The sequence below is a fragment of the Apus apus genome, chromosome 11, assembly GCF_020740795.1.
Source record: "Apus apus isolate bApuApu2 chromosome 11, bApuApu2.pri.cur, whole genome shotgun sequence".
NCBI classification, from domain to species: domain Eukaryota; kingdom Metazoa; phylum Chordata; class Aves; order Apodiformes; family Apodidae; genus Apus; species Apus apus.
Window position 1 is genome coordinate 17,690,036 of NC_067292.1, and position 17,488 is coordinate 17,707,523.

The window sequence follows — 17,488 nt, forward strand, 5'->3', positions numbered from 1 at the left end:
CCTGGAAAAGGGAAACAGATGGCTGCAGTTACTGTTGAACATGGCTGGTTGTTGGTGCATAACCTGGAGCAATCGAGTGCAGTACAGAGCTAGCAGTGAATGTGGTAAACTGTTGGGAAGGTAGGTAGAGCTTGTGGAGAGGCAGAACTTCTTAGCTTACCCCCAGTTCTGTGTTAATGAAATCTAGTTTCTTTATGTCCTGTTGTGCCCACCTAGGGCTGAACAACACCATATGGCTGCATTAGCTTGAATGCCAGCTCAGGTGTCTGTATTATGTGCAGACTTGAGCCAGATTACAGTTCCACTCTGGCTTTTCTTCTGTCCCAATATATCATTAAGTCATTCTCAACTCATGGGTCTTTTATAATAACTGAGGAGCTAGAAGTGAAGAGATGGTGTATTTTGAACTGTCAAGGTTAATGAAATATATGCTTATTTTTTTCTTAAGCATTGAACTCTTGAGTGATGTTAAATACTGTTGCCACACTGTATTGCACTGAACTGAAGCAAAACCAGAAACAGAATCCCCCCAGAAAAGCTTTCCAAATCCCAGGCTTATCCCTTACTCAGAAAAAAACTCTATTCTATGAGCCTTGAATCCAATTTTGTGCAGTTAACATCAATGCAGAACTCTGCTGCTAAGGTCAGTTGCTGGCTTCCTGAGTTAGCCACCCTGCCTCATTTCCCTACAGGCCTCTCAAGTATAATCGTGACAGGATCTTTCCAGCTACTTCCAAACAAAGCTACTTAGTTGTGGTCTGCTCTGCCCTGCCTTGTCTGTTGCCTTTCTTGCTGTTAGTTTTTATTCTGAACAGCAAATGAGCAGTCAAAGTGTCTTGGTTGTTTTTTTTGTCAAGCTTTCTAACAACCCTCTTTTATTTTACTTTCCCTTGTGTTTATAAGAAGCTGTCTCTAAATATCCCCTGAGGTCAACTTCCTCCCTTTCATGTCCATCCTTTTGAAACTCACTTGCTGTGATATCTATAAAGCTTTTACAGTGATTAGACAGTGCTTATAATGATGTTCAAAATCATCTTGTTACTTGTACTTTCCAGTTAGTCTATGCTGTTGTCTAAAAATAAAATGAAAGATTCTGTAAGCTCTTCAGTGCAGAGACTGTCTTTTTGTATAGTGTTCAGCACAGCAGGGCCCAGGAATACAGGCAGGGGCCTATAATACCAGCTTGAGAGAGGAGAAAGTATAAATTATTTTTTGATAGGAAGGTAAGTGTAAGGTCCCTCTAAGGATTATTTCTTCATAATGAAATGTGCATCAATGCTAACAGTATGCAATAATTTTAAATCAGGCTGACATGTCTACAATGCAAAGAACAAGCTTTTAATATATATATAAAAATAATTATTTATGGTATTTAGGGCACCAGTAGCATTTACCCAAGCTAGAATGGGCTATGTGACAAAATAATTCTGTGCTTGAAAGCTACAATTATTCTGTAAACTTCAAGATTTGAAGAGGCTGAGAATTTCTGCATTTGATTGGCTCAGGCTGAAAGCTGGAGAAACAGCAGTTTGCCTTTTATGCATTCTGTCAGCTACAATGCTAAACAAGGGAAGTGTCATCTCCCTAGAGTCTCTTTTCAGACAAAAGTACTATAAGGCAATAATGAATCTCAAATGAAATTCACAATTGGAAAAAGCAGTGTTTTGCATATAAATGTTTCTAATGGAGCTATCAGCATCAGTCTTGTGCTCTATTACTTTGAAAAACACCATGTGAATCCCCGCAGTTTTTAGTGATTCAAGACACAAAAGTTGTTATTTACTTTAATTTGTATTATGTTCCTGATAAAACATTAATCCTTTGGCATAAAAAAGTACTATTGGGTCTTTAAGAAAGTACAGAAATATTGTTCGTAACTTCAAAAGCTCAAGTTACTAATGGATGTCATAGATAAATCATGATCAGCAGAGAGTTCCTTCTTGTCTCCCAGATAGAAGTATTACAGGTACATAGATTAAAAATGGTAAGAGGTGCATACTTCCGCTAGCACTGTTGACCTGATTAAATTTTTAAAAACAAAGTCATGTGTTACACATTCAAATAAGTGGCCTAGTTTTTAAAATTTTCTCTTATTTTTTCTCTCTTTATCATCTGTAACTATCACTTGGGCCTATATAGCACAGATTTCCAGCTCATTTCTTCCTCCAAGAGGAGTGAGCAGACTCCCTGACTACTTTTTTTACTTAAGAGAACTAAGATTCATATAATTTGGTGGAACCTTAGAAGAAAAAAGTATTAGGGGTTGTTAATCTTCAGTCTATTAGATCAGTGTTAAATTAAAAAGACTGTTAGACCTTTTTTCTGCTGTATTACACAGGAAAGTGATGAGAGTGTTGGTTGTCTGTCTTCATGCCATAGCTGTCCCCAAACTGCCCACAAATATTACCATCTCCAAAATGATGCTGTGCTAAGATTCCACTGCCACATGCAGTTTAAACAAAATTTTGACATTTCTTGGAAAGCTCAGAACTGCATATGCAAGATGAGTTTTGTGCATAGATTTTTTTCCAACAAGGGATATACCTCAGTGTTTTTATTAATATTTTTAAATTGTGCTTATAATTGGTAAATGATAAACATGTAAAAGGTTTCCTGTATGCTGCAGGGAAGGACTATAGAGACTAAAACAAGAGTAACTGGCTGTGGAAGAATCTGTTGAGTTCCATTAGGAGAACAGCAAACACTCTAAGAGAGGGGGAAGAGAACACGCAGGGAAATAAGACATATGTTTGGTTTGCAGTTGAGTTTTTTTCTTCTTGTTGAGTATTAGGAGTTTAGTTATGGCTTTGTCTCAAATATTATCATTATCAGTATTTCACTTTCTTCAGTTTTTGTCCAATGATAATTACCACTGTATCCTTCATTCTTTACTGCTGAACATTGAAAAAGAAAAAAATGTGGCAGCATTAAAACTGTCCTTATTGGTTCTAATGTCTTCAGTGTACTGTTTTAGAATCAGAAATGCAAGTATTTGCAAGTGTCAAATCAGCAGAGGAGTACTTTTCCCTAAGACCTTTTCTGACTTTAATGGTGATGTCTCATGGAACATGCAGATTTCTAGTTATGGTTTGGTCTGTCTCTGTAGAGAAGCAGAATTTGCATGAGAGCTTCCTATCTCTAATCACTATTTGAGATAGCATGCCTAAATAACACATCAGGTATCTCAGTATGTGGTATGACACTGAAGCTACCTGTAGCAAATCGGTTTAAAACCAACAAATAAAATGTGAGTGTAACTAAGATTCTAGACTTGTGCTTTCACATTCCAAATGATGACTCGGTGATATTACAGTGTACTGAGGAAATGTGCTCTGGCACATGGTCATTCATCACTATGAGCCTGTGATCCCATAATAAGAAGTACTGAGATTAATGTTTTATTACAGCAAGATAGCTTTTACAATTACATATGTAATGAGAGAGGGAGCAGGAGGGATTGTAAACCCTCCATCTTTCCATAATTAATATGGAGCCCAAATGACCTAAAAATGAAGAACATTATCATCCTGGAAAAATGAGCTGTCTTAAGTTTCATTCTTCCCGCCATCATGGTTCATTAATAAGGAAATTCCTTTCCATTGCTGTTTTGTACAAAATGATATTCAGCAAGAACAGAAAGTGCTCACTATCTCCTTAATGATACTTAACCCTACCAATAACCACATAGAACAGTTTTATCTCTGCAGTGACATATATGTAGCTTACACTATGGTTCTTTCTTTGTGGTTCATAATAGTGAGATAGCTCCTTTAAATAGCTGTTTTGTTGGTTCTTTGTATTCTGCTCCTGAGAAATTACTTTCAAGGCAGGAAGAATAACACTAGGTCTGTTTGAATCTGCTTTCTGTCCTGCTCTTCCCCTTTCCAAAATCCATTTGGATTCATAACCATAGTCTGGTATAGAAGATGATTACTCCACAGGTCAATACCATTTTCCTTAGTAATTTGTAGTTAAGAATGGCTGGAAAGTTGTATTGTCATCTGTTCATTGCCTCAGATTGATTACAGTAAAAGCAGGTTTGGCCTTAAAGTTGGGGAAGGCTAAGGTAAGAAAATGTACCCAGAGTGACCAGGGTAATTCTGTTACCTTGTCCTTTGTCTAATCCAACTCCTGTTCTCAGATATGGTTCAGAAACAGAGCCACTGATTAACTTTGTAGCCTTTATGGTGTAGTAATGGTTACTTAAAGTTACAAGATAGAATTCTGTATCTGATTATGATTGATTTAGACAGTATCAGAATCATCGATTTCTTAAGATGCAGTAAGACAACTAAACATTCTACAGCTGTCTCCTGAAATGGTAAAACATCAATAGATCTATGAGGTTGTGGTGTGGGGCAGTTGAAAAAGGACAAGAACAACTTGTATTGAAGAAGGATGTTGGAAAGGAGGGAGAAGATTATTAGCTGTCTAGCATCACATCTTATCAGGGACACAACACTAATGCAGCTAATCCATATAAAAACTATTATAGCTAGCAACTAGCAACTGGGGGAAAAGCCATGCTCCTGAAATCTCAGAGTAAGGAGAAATCCCCCTACTTGTTGATTCTTTATGAATGGCACTTAGAAACGTGGACATGTTGCAGCCAGGTTGAAGGCAAATCTGAAGATTTTGATGACTTCAGGAAGCTGAAGTCCTTTAAAAAGGTTTGAGATGGAAGAAGAAACAGAAAATAAATCCTTAAAATGCTTTGCTATCTGAAAATAGTCCATACATAGGTCACTACATGTGAAGAAAAGTATATCTGGCATCGTGTTTTCTCATCAGATTGAACCACAAATAAAATGTTAAATATTGTCATTATAGACCTTTAATGTTCATAGCTTATGTTTACCAGCCCGAAAAGAAAACAATTATTAACTTCTGGCAGAAAAAACTCTCTTATTTTTCTAAGAGTGTTTCTCTTTTTACATTCTTTCCTTTTGCCTTGCTTTGCAGCTTTACTAGAAGACTAACTTCTGTAGACTTTTTCATGCTAGAGAACAAAATCTACGTCTATTGGATAACTCAGTGGGTACCTTGCTGATTTTATAGCTAACCTTTAGGAATGAGCACAGTGGCAGCAATGCTTCTAACGTCTGTTCTATGTCATTTGTTCAGTAAAGATGCTGACCCCTTCCCATAAAGTATTGTCATGCAGTGTGACAGGAATATGATTTAGGAAACAGTCCTAAAATTACTGAAATTGATAGGTATTTTGTCCATCTGCTACTTAGCACTGCGGGTGAGTCCTGCAGAGGCCCATTTTATAAAGCAATTAAACATTCTTGAGCTGTCTTCAAGCTTGTTGTCTTCCTCCATTGAACTGCTGTCAGGAAAAAACTAAACGTAGTGTCTGTTTCTTATTGACAGAGTTAATAAAATAGAATGCTGACAGGATACAGAACAAGCATAATTTCAGAATTGCTGTTATGCATCATTCTTCCCCAACAATGGAAGAGACAAGTACAAGTTGATGTCCTGCAACAGCCCTCGAGGTGAATTAAGTAAAGCTGTCAATTTGTTAATTATATCTGAATTTCATATCAGAATTTCTAACTGAAATGTATGTAGCTTTTGTTGACTATTCTCTCATCTTAAGGAAAAAAAAGTGTTTGATGTCAGAGTTGATAGACTGATGTCAGAAGTTACCTGTTTAACTTCACCGACTTGTATACTTGATCACCTGCCTGTAGTTAAACTTGAGAACTCTAAAGGGGTGTTAAATTTTGTGGATGTTCTTGAAGAATTTATAGCATAATTTTCTTTACTTCACTGCTTTGCTGTGATGATGAGTTAAACAATTAGAGCCTAGTTTGAACCATCTGATAAACAGGCTTAATGTTAAATTATAGAACTGACTGGATGCTCAAACCAGCAGATAATCTTCTGAATGGACATTATGTTTCGGCCAAGAAGTAAGAAACACAGTACAGAGGGGTTAGGGACTGAGAATCTCTTTTAATTAAAGAAAAAAGAAAAAGCACAAAATACAGGTTGAAAATTAAACCAGCTCAGGTTAGTTAGTGTCTTACTTTTAAATCAGTTAATTGGTTTTCTGGAATCAGAACCAAACACTGGGAGCTGGATATGAAGCAGTTTCCACTTAGAATTTTGTTTGGGTAGAGACTTTGAGGTAATTATTATAAAATGACTTGAGATATTTAGGAGAATAGGTCCTTAAAAAGCATAACTTTGTATTTACTACTTTCTTATTAATAAAATGTAATTATTTATAGCTACAATAAAATATATTAAAATAGTACTTAAAATATATCTCTTTAAACTCTCAGCACTCCGAGATATTTTTTTAGCAGAGAAACTAGCCTTTGTTGAAAGCAAATATAGTTTTAAGTTAGAAAGCTCTTACAGAGGGTTAAAGCTGTGCAGGATCATTTTTCACCCATAGTTTATTTTTTGCCACAGTAATTAGGCACAGTGCCAGGCAGCACAATGGAAAATAAATTTTCTTTAATGGAATATTTATTTTACAGGCACTGCTGGCCACATACAGACATCTTCTGTGTTTTTCTTTGTTGTGAAGCTCACTTCCCAGTTGTTGACTTTTGGTGACTATTTTTTTCTGAGATATCTACATGCTGTTTCAGATTTGAGGCATTTCAGTTACAAAGACACACTGGTCATAAGGTTTTGGGTTTTTTTTTTAATTTTCAATATACCTTGAGGGTATTTCATATGGAGCAATGTTGACTAATATGATGCACAAATAAGATTTTGGAAGTAACATCAGTCTGTCCTGCATGTTTTTAGAAGAGTTAACTGGGGAGTAGAAAACAAGAAAAAATTGTTTAAAATCCCTTACATCATTAAAAGAGTGCTTCTGCTGCCAAGATACTTACCTCTGTGGATTGTTCTGGTTTCCAGCATGATTCTCTGTTAAAAAAAAAAAAAAAAAAAGCTTTACTGCAGTAGTTCCTGAAGTTTGCATTTGTGTTTTACAGTGCTCTTTTTATCTCCGTAGGACTGTCTGTGTTTGCAAGAATATTTTCTTTGGCTGAAAGGTCATGTGGTATTTGCAGACAACCAAGCTGTAGAGAAGTTTTTTGTGTTCTTTTTTTGAAGTCTGTAACAGCATTACATTCCTGTTGCTGGCCTGTGGCAGTGAGATTCCTAAAGCTTTAAGTCTGATTTTATGGTATTTCTGATTTTATTCAAATCTAGTCTACATGTTGTGTGGATCTGGTAGTGTCCAGTTTTCATTCTGCTGCTATCATCTATTAGAGTATGACTGATCAAGTTTGGAGTTAATATTAAAAATCACTCACACTTTAAACATTAGCAGTTCATGAAGGAATTGGAGGTGTATTTATTTTCCTTTACATACTTTTCAAGGCCTAAGTTAAAGCTTTAAGATGTAAAATTTGAGTTGCTTGGACCTAAGATGATAGTAAATGGATAATTGAGTTTAGCAAGATCGTTTTTCATGGGTTTGAAATGCATTATCTTGAAAAGATGTTATATTGTGTTGTAGGCTTTCATCAACACTAGTAAGCTATAAAGCAAGAGGTGACTTCTTTTCTGAAGTCCATTGTGAAGCCAAAGGTCCTCTTTTCAGTGCTGTATTTTTTCCTGTAGTTCAGTGAGTTACTTAGCAAAAATATACCTCTTTCTTTGCCAAGGCAGCCGTTTTTTAAAGTTTATTGTGTCTGTTAATTTAAACTCCAGTCGCAGTGTGTGTTAATACAGCCTTTTCAGGACGATAAAATACTGCATGTGTGTTAGATGTTAAGACTTTACAGACTTGTTCTAGATTGAGCAAATTTGTAGCTGCCTTGAGATACTGATTGCATCCATAGAAACCGTGAGAGTGCTGGTTACCTAGAGAGCTCCTGCTTTACTTCCCATTTCTGAAAGTAAAATGCAGGCATTTTGCATTATTACTGCCATCTTCCAGAAAATCTGTGCTCCTTTTTGTTGGTAGCCTGAGCTGAGTCGTTTTGACCATTTTAAAATGAGCTCTACAGTACTTCAAACCTTTTAGGCATAGCACAGTAATAACTGCATGAGGTAGACTTGCCTTCCATTCAGTGTCTCAATCAACTTGTATAATTGGAGTCTGAACAAGGTAAGGAGAATGTACATATAAAGCTATGCAATAATATAAGTAGTAATAGTATTATGCAACATGGTGCATAGCTTGGTCTCTTTAAACTAAAAGGAATTAATATGAGGAATATAGGGGGACCACTTTCCCATGCCTCTTATCTTGTATATTCAGTTGATACCTTAACTAATATGCTTTCATTACTTTACTATGGAAGAGACATGGCCTCATAAAAGATCCACAAAATCGCAATAACAAAACGTAATGGTAGGGATAGGAATGCCTCCATTGCAGGCATGGTGCTGCTTCTGCTCAGTGCTTGCAGGTCAGTCTCAACCCTTTTGTGAGTTGCATCAGTAACTGCTTCTGGGAGAGGATGGAATCTGTAATTCCAAACTACTTTCAGTCTCTTTCAAGTTACAGGCCAATTTAATCTGGTAGACTTAAACCAGGGAGAGTACAGTCAATCAAATACAGTTTTTTCACAATTATCTAATTCCATAATTTACATTGTAGATATAGTTTTCTTTGCATGACTTTTTGATATATATTAGAATTCAAAGAGACTGAGTGGAGAAGTTTAGGACATTTTTTGTATGCTAAGAGAAGTGACTTTAGTATTATTGGTTGAACAAGGAAGAAAAATGTTCTATGGTCCAAAATGAATTGCATATAGAAAACTACGTTTGAAGTTGCAAGTAAAGAAGATATCTAGGGTTTTGATAATGGAAAATATAGTACATCTTCCCCTACTTAGCTTAATCTGTATAATAGACAGTCTTACTTGAAGGTGTCTGTTAGGGTGGAGCAATTTCTCCCAGAGTATACAAAGCTCACTATTATTGTCTGGCACACATCCTGCTGAAGGACCTGGGAAGTGTCAGAAGTTTGGTTTCTCAGGCTGAAATTTCTTCTGTTTCTTGCTTTGTTTGTATGAGGGATCATAACTGCACATGCTATACAGGCATTTTTGTGTATGCTATATATCTGCAGACATCATTCTTTATTGTGGTGTTTCTGCATCTTTTTTACTCTACAATAATCTTGCTGATTACAGAAAAGTAAAACTTAGTTTATCAAAATAAAAATTCGTATGTGCTATTTTGCAATCTAATCACAAAGACTTTTCTTTAAAAAGTAGGACTGGTGCTTGAGTATTTGTTACATCTTCATTCCTCCCACCCATTTTATCATGTTTATGAATGTGTATGTGGCAGGGAAAGTCTTGTTTTTTATCAAGTTTTGTGATCCTTTCATGGACCACATTCTGTTTTCGTAGGCTGCAGCTGGCAGATGAGTCACAAGAGTGGAAAGCTGTTCACAGGCCTCAGATATCTAACTTGTATTTGGTTGGTACTTGGTTAGAAGCCAGTGCAGTAGTAAACTTGAGAAGAAACTGCATAATTTTCTTCAATGGTTTCTTCAAGGAGTGGGCCAAGAACTGGGCACTGAAGGGGTATAACTACAATAGCAGCAGCTGTTGTTCTTGTGTCCATTAACACTGAGGGAAGTTTGCTGCTTCCTTCAATGGGAAAAAGATTGTGGCTAATAACTTCTGGTAATAACTTTTTAGCTTGTAGTCACAGGATGCACGGAGATGTTTAGTCAAAAAAATTAATCCAAATTTAAAATAAAAAAGAGCGGAGTGCTCAGTCCCTGTCAGGCAGCTAGTGTTCTATTTCTTTGCTGTTTTGTTTTTTTTTCCACCTCTGCCTCTGGTTTGAAAATGCTCCAGGGAAGGTTCAGAGGCAGTTTTCCAGCGAGGAGGCTGAAAACTGAAGCAATTCCTTAGCTGTAGTTTCTGAGCCTATGGTGCAGGCTTGGTCAATTCTCTTCCTTTACTATGTTAGGTGGAAGTTTGTTGTTCAGACTTAGTACAAGCAGGAAAAGCTTTACCTACATAGTGAAAAATGTTTTCATTATGTAACTTTTTTTGTGACTTCTATCTATGTGAAGTGTAATCACTTGTCAAAATTGGCAGTCACCTAAAAATATTGTATACAAAGGAACTTTGTTAGAATAGTTAGATTATTTCAGACTAATATGAACCAACTTTAAATAGAAAACTAATAAGTGCTTTCCCTTGAACCTATTGCCATTTATTGACTGATAGCTGTGTGTGAATTCTTACATTTTTATGGAGAGAAAATTCATGCTCTTTCAGTTATTTAAAAAAAATGTTTAATAATCTTCATTTGTTTGACTCAAAGTTGGCTCTTTTTATCAGAGATTTGCTGAATAATTTTTGAAAAGCCCATTGTTTGCCTCTGAGAGGTTCTTAATAGAGCTTTAACAGGAGACTAAATTTGAACAGCCAAAAATATTTGAATATAAAGTTTGCTCATTCTCACTCAGGTTTCTTAAATTTTAATCTAGTGAACTGCAGCAAGACACTGGAATATCTGTCCCCTCTCCCTGTTCTGCAGTTTTAGCCCTTGAATTTATTCCCTGCTTGTAAAGAAAGTCCTGTATGTCCTACTGATTCTCTATGAGTGACATTATTATTTGTGCATTACACACATCAAAATTTCCTTCTGCATCTATTTTAGGAAATCTGACTTCTTTTGACCTGTAGGGAGAAAAAAATATATGTACTTAGATGTCCTACCCACAGACTGTTCTACAAATGTTTCACATACTAGATTGTTATGATTCTTGTATTAACTTTTCTTTGATGAAAATTATTGATCAGTAATTTTGAGTTATATAAATCTAATACCTTGTTAAGAAACAATAGTCTTACTTATGCAGAAACAAGAGAGGGCTGAAGAAAGCTTGAAACATCAAGCACTAACTGTACATGTTGCTTAGGCATGGGTTTTTAACCTCAATTTCACAGTCTTTTTGTGTAACAGTGCATGAAGAACCAAGCCTAAGAAACAGGCTAAGTTAAGAGGTTATTTTTTCCTGAGGAAATTTTATTTTACTTTTATTCATAAACTTGGAAAAAAAAATGGATAAGCACTTTTTTTGATGGCTCTAGCTAGTAGTTTAAAACAAGAGGAGCAAATGCCCAAGTTCTAGTGCTTCCTGGCTTGGGGACCAGAAATATTGTAGTCATTTCACTGTGAACTGTGCTAAAACTAATCAGCTCAGCCCACAGAGTGTTTTCTGACTCAATCTGAATCCTGTGGATCCAGCTCAGCTTTCTCTGCACCATGCTTCTGGTGCTAAGGTTTGCTTCTACTGTGCTGACTCAAAGCATGTATGTATGCATGGGCTAAATACACTTATATTTATCCTTGTTCTCATTAACGAAAGGACTTGAGACTCAGTAGAACCCTGAGTAACCTGAATTGACCTCATAGCTGACCCTGCATTGAACCAAAGGTTGGACTACAGGCCTCCTGAGGTGCCCCTTTCAAGCTGAATTTCTCACGATCCTGTGAATATGGAGAGGCCACTAAGGACTCTGACATTCTAATGTGTGGTGCGACCTGTTTCATTAATCTGAAAATGAGCTGAGCTTTTTTTAACTGAATAATACTCAGGTGAGTTATGCAAAGTAAAAAGGTTACTTAATTCAGGCAGAATTCTTCTGAGCAGAGTTGGTGCTGAACATGGTGCTGAAGATGACTGTAACTTCTCAAATTCTGATAACAGCCAGTAGTAGTGTGGCTCATTAGTATGCTACAAATGTTATGTTAGGGTTGTAGTTTGACACATGTACAGTTAAAACCTGAGTTGCCATCCATTAAAATGTTGATGTGATAACCATTTACTACATGTCCAAATGGTGGGCAGCTGTAATAACACCAACTAATGTGGGCCCTTTTTACTGTATTGAGGCAAGTAGCAGAGGATAAGAAACCTTAGGGTATTTGTATCCTTTTTGCAGGCAAATTTTTTTTTTTTACTTTTTTTTTTTTCTCTTTTCCTCCTCAAGAGGCTGAAACCTCTGTAAATTAAAAATCTGATTATGCAAACTCTGAATCATCATTAGTTCCTACTGAAGAATATTTTAGACAAAGGAAATAGACCGGGTTTTTTTCTACATAACACATGTATATAAAGATATGGATTAATTGAAAACAAAATAATTCACCAGATAGGATTATTTTCCATTAGTACTTTTCATTTTTATGTTTTCAAAATGAAATATTTAGGGATTTCATTAAAAATCCTTTTTTCCTGTTATCTTCTGGAGATGAAAATCCTAAAATCAAAGTACAATTATTTAAAATTAAGCTAATAACTTTTAACCAAAATTAAGATGGAGGGGGCAGACACTCAGATGAAAATTTTCCACTCTTGAGGAAGCATTTTAGTATTCTAAACCTTGTGCTGACCTGAGAAAATAATTCCATACATAACTTTTCACAGGAGTTCAATGAAGACAGTATCTTGCACGTTTTAGACTTCTTTTACATCCTAAACCCAAATGTATTTTCAGATGACTGTGCAGCCATGATTAAAGTGAGATCAGTGCCTACTGCAGTACTGAACCATGTAAAAATTTTGGTTCTGGAGACTTTATTAGTAATTAGAATTTTAGAGACTCGTAATTTTGACCAGTCTTGTACAAAAATACAAGAAGGCAGTGTCTGCTCTAGCAAAGTCTGTTTTGTCCATGTAAGTTGCCAAGATCACACGGCAAGACAGAGTGGGATGGAGAGGGGAAAAATGAGGTGTTAAAAATCTCAGAGAGGGCTGTGAGCAAGAGCCACAGGCAGAATCAGAATCTAAACATTAGTCCAGGGATGTAACTAAGCAGTTCTGACTGAGTAATTGCAAGACTTGAAGTGGGGAGGGGGGAACAGATCTGCTCTTTCCCACAGGCTTTACACTGCATGTTTTAGCTCTCCTGTCACTTACGTGGAGAATTCTGTTATGTTTCTTGCATCACTTTCTTTGTGCTTTTTTAGTGCAGACTGTCTTTCGAATCCTGTAGTGTGGTGGATATTTTTAAGCGTGTTTGCTTTCTTTGGAAAATGCTGTCTTTTTACAAACTTCAGATGACTTTTTTTGCAATTAACTTCTCTTACATTTCTCTAACAGTTTGCTTCATAATGTATTGGAAACTTTTTTTCCTTTTTTTTTTCTTTTTTTTTTTCTTCTTTTTAATCCTTTTTCTCCCCCCTATATTTTTCTTATTTTTCTCCATAATGTCTAGCTACAACCAGGTCAGAATAATTCTTGATAACTTTTATAAGGATGCATGAAAGACACTGCGTGCCCCAAAGTCTTCACAGTTTGAATAGATGCTTTCCAAGGGAAAGAGATCAGAATGGTCCAAGTAGCAAACTTTTGAAGCCAAAACCCGATCTTATATCAGTGTGGAGGCCCAGCAGCTCTACTCAACCAGGCACCAAGAAAGAATTGAGGTTGCCTGGAGGCTGTTTGCCCAGAGAGATGAGGTTGCATAATGAGGATCAATCTCTGGACAAGTCTGATCCCTTCTGAAATAAAACCTGGAGAGGAAATCTATCCTTCATAATAGGATGGGCTTTGATAATGCTTTTAGGACTACAATAACATATTGCTACTTCTGCTTGCTTTACTGACAATGAAAGGGACAGAAATTCGAAGCCTGTTTCCTGAACATACATAGAAAGATGAAAACAATTTATAGATATTTTGTAAACAACATAATCTACTTAGTTTGTTTATTTCTTTTATATTGCTTGAGGATGTTGCATTACTTGCTTTTTCAGTTTAAGTTTTCCAGAGATCAGCACAGTTTCTAAGGAGTTTTTTGTGTTTGGAAACCATAGCATTTGCATATATAGGGGTTTTTTAATATCACATGAATTCACAGACCTCGTGGTCTCAAGTTAAAATAATCAGCTCAGCCATACACACAGTCAGACTGTAAAATTGTACTTGCAGGTGTTGCTTGTATAAAGCCAAATGTAATTGCTAGAGAAGTCAGCAGGAAATCGGATTCACTTGTATATGAACCAAGTCCACAAACGGTAGCAGTGATTAGCAGCATGACTTTTCTGTGTCCAACTGTTCTTCTGCAGAAAGTCTTAGAATGGTTCTAGAAGCTGTCATAAAAATTTTGTCCTATTGTTGCAAAGGTTGAACCAGTCCCATGTAGTATAGTACTTAAATCACAGCCAGCACTCCCAAGCTTCTTATTTTCTTTTAAGTAAGGTTTGACCAAAATATTAGCAACCAGCATGGCTTTTGCTTTTGCTTTTTTCTTTTGTACCACAGGGTACAAATCTGAGGTTTTTAACTGCTGCTAATCTGCTGTTGAATCCCACTGAGGAGAAAAGGTTGCTGCATAATGATTTCCAAATAGGTCTTTAAAATTAGAGAGCAATATATTGGGAAATACAAAAAGTTGGTGTTGTCTGGTATTAAATTTGAAAATTGTACATGAAAGATAGGTTGTGCATCACTGGGTTGTTGCTGCAGTATTCTTTAGGGTTAGAAATTATTATTTTTGGGGACTGACAACACAGTCATGGTTTTGTGAGCAAACACCAAACTACTAGGATTGGAAATGTAATTTGGTTTTGTTTTGTTCTTCAAATCTTCTCAAATTTGATAATGGAATGTGTGCTGGAATGTTTACATTTCCACAAGTAGCTGTGGAATCTTTGTAAAAGTAGGCTGGTGGGAGGGCTTTTTTCTGTTTTCTAGAAAGCTGTTTATAGCTCTTGAGTTTACAAAGATACGTGTGTGTATATTGACCTGCTGAAGCAGAGGTGGATATTTTTATAAGATAAAAATCTGTATTAGTAGCATTGCAGAAACTTTTTCTTCCTTAAAGCCTTGTTTAGATAGCCAAATTATTTTTACATATTCAAAATAATCTATCTATCTACCTATCTAGATATCCCAGTAACCCCTGACTACAGAACTATTCTTATCTTTGGTATGTGGCATTATTTCTAAAATCAGAAATGTACATACGTAGGACCTGATGTCAGTATTCACCTGTGTGATTCCCATTGATGTTGATAGAATTACATAGCCAGCTTCTTTAGGAGCCAGTTCTTCAGTCCAGGGAAGCCAGTATATGTGTTTCCTGATAGGTCTTGGAAGGTTGCACCTTCTGATGCAGCTGGTGTTCATCGAGAATTGCATGTACTCTCTGTCCATCAGTACTGCAGGAACTGGTTGCAGTTAAGATCTCTCTGCAAAACTACAGTAATTATCTGCAGTGTCAGTAAGATAATGCAATGTGCTGAACAGTGCTGCTGAGAGAAGAGGGTGCTGATCACATTGCTGGTAATATCCATAGCTGGCTGCTGAATGCAGGAAGAAAAATAGATACTATTTAAAAAAGCAGAGACCTGAAACTTCTGATATGTTGCAGAACATTTGACATTGTTTAGGGGTATTCATAGTGAATAAGTGTTGGAAACATAGCTGAGGTATTAAAATTGCAAGTAAAAATGAAATTTTTGGAAGCTTTTGAGAAGTTAATGCATTCTACTGATACCTGCAGATTTAAGATGCATCTGACCAGTTAATTTTTTTCAGCATTCTAATACAAAATGTTGATTGGTGCCTCTAAAAACTGGTAAAGACAAAGTACGTCTGTCTTTCTGGCTGGCTGCTTCAGAACAAAGTAGTGCAGAGGCACAAAGAGAAGCAGTCATTGTTTTGTCTTATCACTTTTGTGCCAGATGTTCACTTACACAATTCAAATGGTGACTATATAAGACTATCTTCTGTAGAAGATGGTGTGGAAATGTGTAAAGGGTTTCTGACAAGGGATTGTAGTAACTGTTAAAATTGGAACTCAGTTGTATATTCCATTGTGCTTATGCTACTTTTTTTACAAGAAGTTTCTAAAGTAATTAGAGCACATCTTGTTTCAGAAATACTGATTGCAAGGTCCTGATTACTTTGGACTGTGCATTAGTCATGTACTCAGTAATTCCATCTAGTATTTCTGGAACTTGATGGTAGAACAAACCCATACGGTTAAATGTCAAGAACAATGCACTAGTAAAAAATAAAATCTTTGATTACCTGATTACTGAAAACTACTTTAATAACCATGCTTTGCCACATACCTTTCCATGCTTTGCTTAGCAAAAGTAAGTAACGACAGCTCTGAAAATGCCATCATTTGCTGCATAGTTCTTTTCCAGGAGGAGTCTGTTCTGTTTCTCTTGCAACTTTCCTCTTCAACAGGCACTGCTGAAATTTATTAAAGAGTAGCAAACATCTCATATGAATGATAGCAAGGCAAGCATATTGGTGATAAAAATGTGGGCTTTGTGACAGTTGGGGTTTTAATTTTATGATTTATTTGTTTTAAGAATATTATAACTCAAAAATGATGAAGTGTGCAATGTCTTAGTTGTGGCAGAAATGAATGGCAGGGTCGAGTGAGTGATGCAGCTGAAAGAAAAAAAGAAATGTAATGCAATTTATTTGGCTTTTGTGACTTACACTCATCAGGATAATCTAAGGCATCTATTATGGATGACAAATGTGATGGTGAATCCAGGCTTGGAAACGCAAATTTTGATTACTGTTGGGAATACTATACTAGATTTGATGGAAAAGATTTGCCAAGAGCATAATGAGAATTGCTATGTCATTTAATAGATGCTTAGAAGATACAGTGGGATTGGATGAGATGTGGAAAACTGTGAGGGAACGTGGTTACTCCAAGCCCCAGTGATGCTAGACTGCTAATACCTTCTGACTCTTTGTCTTCTCATTGACTTAATTGCAAGTTTTCTGTTTACCTAGTTTTAGAAGCTGCAGTATTTTAATGTGCAGGATCCTGTAGCTATAGTAGGTTTTTTTACAATATGAATGGGAAAATTATCCATTTGCCATTGGCCAACTGACTTTAAAGCACCATAAAAGTGATTATTATTTTTTGTTCTAGTGCAGGTGGTAATAGAACTCTCTTACGGTACATTTGATGTATATTTACCAACTGGTATGCCTAAATCAATAGCAGCATTTTCTGATTATATGCATCCCTTCTGATGGTTGGATCATTACAAGGTATAGGATGTTTGAGCAACTAGTGAGACATACAGCAGATATTTGTTAACTTTTGTGTTCAAAAATCTGAAATCTGGTACTGATTTTCTTTTAAATGTCATTGGTTATTTAACAGTAGACTCTCTGTGTATGGCAGTTACCTATACTTTTTTTTTTTCTAGTAGCATCTGATGGACTATCATGAAGAGACAGTCTCTGGTCATGAGTGCAAATCTTAAAAATCAAGAATGCAAGACCCAACATATTGAATCCCTAGGAGATCACCACTGTTTGGTTGCCAGAATCACTGTAATGTTTATTTGCTTTGTAAAACAGAATTGTCCCTCTCATTGCAATTGAAATTAAAGTAAGCTTTGAATATTGGTTTCAATTTAAAAGGGAAGAGTGCATTAGAAGGATGGGGGCACTTTTTTTCAAGTAAAAGTAACTGTCTGTAGTGAAGACTGGCAAATTACCAGAAGAATGGCATGCAGAGAGGTAAAAAATAAT

General features: G+C 36.1%; 1 protein-coding gene and 1 long non-coding RNA gene across 3 annotated transcripts in view; one reads left to right on the forward strand and one right to left on the reverse strand.

The window, feature by feature from the left end:
- SMPD3 (sphingomyelin phosphodiesterase 3) overlaps window positions 1-17,488 on the forward strand; it is a 94,356-nt gene that overhangs the window by 19,045 nt on the left and 57,823 nt on the right. The gene's annotated exons all lie outside the window — the stretch shown is intronic.
- Window positions 5,958-17,488, reverse strand: part of LOC127389023 (uncharacterized) — a 78,915-nt gene continuing 67,384 nt past the window's right edge. The window contains exons 5-7 of the long non-coding RNA XR_007890541.1: window positions 16,048-16,174; window positions 14,960-15,273; window positions 5,958-6,897 (exon numbers count right to left, since the gene is read on the reverse strand). This is a non-coding gene — a long non-coding RNA (uncharacterized LOC127389023). The remainder of the gene's footprint in view (window positions 6,898-14,959; window positions 15,274-16,047; window positions 16,175-17,488) is intronic.